A 4288-nucleotide genomic window follows, 5' to 3' on the forward strand; every position below is an offset into this window, starting at 1 on the left:
TTATGGATGAGAGATATGCACTTAATCTCTTCTCATGACAATTAGATCAAGGAATTGGCAAGATTGATTGTGATTAGAGAGATTCGATTGCTAAGGAATTGGGATCCAATCAATTTCAATCCGCCATAGATCAACTAAATGATTGAGAAAGGAGTTGAGTCCAATTTGATTCAGGAAGGATTATAGTACCTCCAAACCCTGATGAATCACTTTCTTTGAATTTTTCCAACTTAGATCTCTCTGATTTTTACTGTAATTTACATTCTGTTTGATTTCCCAGCACCCAATTCCCTTTCTAATTCATGCAATTTAAGTTTCCTAGCAATTTAGATTCTGCAATTTAAATTTCTTGCACTTTAAGATTCAGTTATTTACCTTTCTTGCAATTTAAGTTTTAGCTCTTTTAATTTCTTGTTCTCTAAGTTTCTGCAATTTATTTCTCCTGCAATTTAAGATTCTGCCAGTTTACTTTCTGCACTTTATTTTTTTTTTTTTTGTAATTTACTTTCTGTTAATCAAATATTACGCAAATCATCAACTGTCTACTTAACTAAATTCATCACCCAACTAAAATTGCTCAATCCATCAATTCCAGTGGGATCGACCTCACTTTTGTGAGTTTTACTACTTAATGCGACCCGGTACACTTGCCGGTGAGTTTGTGTGGAATCGATTTTCCCTCATCAAATTTTTGGCGCCGTTGCCGGGGATTGATTTAGATTGAAAATGATTAAGTAGGTGATAATCTAGGTTAAGTACTTTTTCTTTGTTTTTGCTAAGCATATTAACTGTTTGTGATTTTGTTTCTGCTAACTTTAACTTTACTCTAGCAATAGAGTGTTCTATTTTTGTTTTCCTTTGGTTTGTTTGTGTTGTATGCCAAAAAGAAGAAGAGATGCATCTACCTCTTTTGTTTCTGAGCCAGAGAGGATATTCTTGAGATTGAGAAGAGAAGCAAGAGGGAAGGGAGTTATTGGAGAAGAAGAATCAGAAGAGGAAGACCAAGAAATGGAGGGTAACCTCCCTAATCCACCAGAAGAGGTGGCCAACAACAATGGCCAGCCTCCAAGGAGAGTACTAGCATCATATACCTTCCCCAATCCAAGAAACTGTGGGAGCAGTATACTCACTCCTAATGTTTATGCAAATAACTTTGAATTGAAGCCTCAGCTTATCACTTTGGTACAAAACAATTGTTCCTATGGAGGAGGCCCCCTTGAAGATCCAAATCAACACCTATCTCTCTTCTGAAGAATATGTGAAACTGTCAAGACAAATAGTGTGCATCCAGATATTTATAAGTTGCTGCTATTTCCATTTTCTTTGAGGGATAAGGCATCTCAATGGTTGGAGACATTCCCCAAAGAAAGCATCAATACTTGGGATGATTTGGTGAACAAATTTCTATCTAAGTTCTACCCACCTCAGAGGATCATAAGATTGAAGACAGAAGTGCAAACATTCACTCAAATGGATGGAGAATCACTTTATGAGGCATGGAAAAGATACAAAACTCTGATTAGGAAATTTCCACTTGAGATGTTTAGTGAATGGGACAGACTTCAGAATTTCTATGAGGGGTTGACTCTAAAAGCTCAAGAGTCCTTGGATTACTCTGCAGGAGGTTCATTACAACTGATGAAGATAGCTGAGAAAGCCCAGAATCTCATAGACACTGTGACTAACAACCAATACTTTTATGCTCATCAGAGGCAACACCAACCAGTTCAAAAGAAGGGTGTGTTAGAGCTAGAAGGAGTGGACACTATCTTGGCATAGAACAATTTGATGCACCAACAAATCCACCAATAAATGGAGTTGATGACAAAGAGAATTGACGGCCTTCAAGTGGCTGCAGTAAACACAGCAAGCCAACCTTCAATTGGATGGAGTCAAAGTGAAGAAGCTTTTGAGAAAAGCAACTATGAGTAGCAACCAGAACCTGTACAATACATGCATAACACCTCAAGCTCCTCTCAGAATAAATTTCATGGGGATACATACAATCCATCATGGAAGAATCATCCCAACTTGAGGTGGGGTGATAATCAGAATTCATGTCCAAAGAACCACAATTCCAACAACTCCCGCAATAAACACAACCAAAATCACTCATCCAATAATGCTAACCAATACAGAAATTCACAAAATACATATCACTAACCCCACAACAACTTAAAGAACCACCAAAATAACTTCTCCACATCCACATTCTACCAACAAAATATACCTATAACTAATTCAAATAATTTCCAGCAACAACCATCTTAGTTCACACAACCATCATCAAATCCAGACTCTCAGAGAATCTCTAATCTAGAGATATTGGTTAGTCAAAACTTACTGCATGATTCTTTTCTTGCTTGGGGACAAGCAAGATTTAAGTTTGGTGTTGTGATGACATGTCATTTTGTGCATATTTTGTATGCTTTTTCATACAAGAAATTAATGATTAGTGCTTAAATATTGAATGTTTTTGTGCTTAAATAGTATATTCCTTTGATTTTTTTTATTTTATAAACTTTGTAGGAAATAAGTGGAAAAAGAAGAAAAAAAAGCACAAAATAAGCTTAAAAGGAGAAAAGAGGAATTTTAGGGCATACTTTGAAGTTTGAGCATGCTTTTGGAGCCTTAGGCTACGCTTTCAAAAGCATGGCCCATGATTAAAATAAGATGAGCACTCCTTGGGCGCAAACACTACGCTCAAATTCAAATAGCGCCTGCGGTAATGGAGTGGAAAATTTTGGTTGGTGTCGCGTACGCGTGGGTGACGCGTACGCGTCGATGTGACATTTCTGAAGAACCACACGTACGCATGCATGACGCGTACGCGTGGGGAGCGCTCCATTTTTTAGCGCTACGCTCTTTTGGAGAATGTTGATATAGATGTGCACGCGTATAGCACGCGTACGCATCAGAATGGCAAATGTTGAAGGCCACGTGTACGCGTAGATGTGCCAAAATGGAAAAAGGATGCTCATGCGTATGGGACGCGTACGCGTGGGTATAAAAGCGTTCTGTTCTCCAAATAAACGCTACGCTCTCCTAGAAGTGAAATTCTGGCTCAATTAATCTGATTCCAAGCCCATTGAAACATCAAAGCAGGCAGAGCCCATTCACATCACCCAAAGGCACAAGAAACAGTTAGGATAGGAATTTTATTTATTTGTAATTTATTTTTCAATTTCAATTTCATTTGTAATTTAGGCAAGCCTATATAAAGGCATCAGTTTCATTTCATTAGGAGGGCAGTTAGTTAGGAGGTTCTGGCGCTGGAGTACAGTAGGAGTAGTTGTAGTAGTAGGAGCAGGAGTAGGAGTAGAATAGAAGGCTCTTGTAAACACTTTTTACCTTTCTGCACTTTTACATTTCAATATTGAATTCAATTTAGCTTATACAATTTAAATTTCCTGCAATCTGTTCTTCTGCAACTTTCCTTTCTACCAATTTTATATTCTGCTTTTATTGAGCTTAATTTATTTTCCTGCAATTTACATTTTCTACAAATGTTCTCTGAGCTATGATCCACTGAACCCCACTCATTAGGGAGAGGAGCTCTGTTATGATTCACATGATTTAGTGAATTTCTTCTTCTTCTCAATTCAATTGAATAGCTAAGAAATAACTTCTATTTTGATTGAGATCCATTCACTCCGGATGGTGGTTTGAATCTGTTGAATTTCCATGTGAGCTTCGGAAGGGAAATCATGGAAAAGAACTGAAGCTCTGTTTCTCACAACTCTCTTGATCAACACCATTCGGGAAGAATTGAAATCTTGAGAGTCTGTATGGCTTATGGATGAGAGAACATGCTTGACCTCTTCTCATGACAATTAGATCAAGGAATTGACAATATTGATTGTGATTAGAGAGATTGGATTGCCAAGGAATTGGGATCCAATCAATTTCAATCTGCCATAGATCTATTCATATGATTGAGAAGGAAGATGAGACCCATTTGATTCATTGTGGATTATGATATCCCCACTCCCTGATGAGTATTTCTTTCTGTTTTTACTTTCCTTGCCATTTAAGTTTCTGCTGATTTACATTATGCACTTTAAATTCACTGCAATTTACATTCTGTTAGTTCAATTTCACTCTATTCACCACTGTTAGCTTGACTGGACTAATCACCATACTAAAGTTTCTTGATCCATCAATCCTCGTGGGATCGACCTCACTCATGTGAGTTTTACTACTTGATGTGACCTGGTATACTTGCCGGTTAGTTTGTGTGGAATCGATTTTCACTCATCAGTGAGCATCTTATACCCTTTTTATTATC

The sequence above is a fragment of the Arachis hypogaea genome, chromosome 11 (genome assembly GCF_003086295.3).
Source record: "Arachis hypogaea cultivar Tifrunner chromosome 11, arahy.Tifrunner.gnm2.J5K5, whole genome shotgun sequence".
NCBI classification, from domain to species: Eukaryota; Viridiplantae; Streptophyta; class Magnoliopsida; order Fabales; family Fabaceae; genus Arachis; species Arachis hypogaea.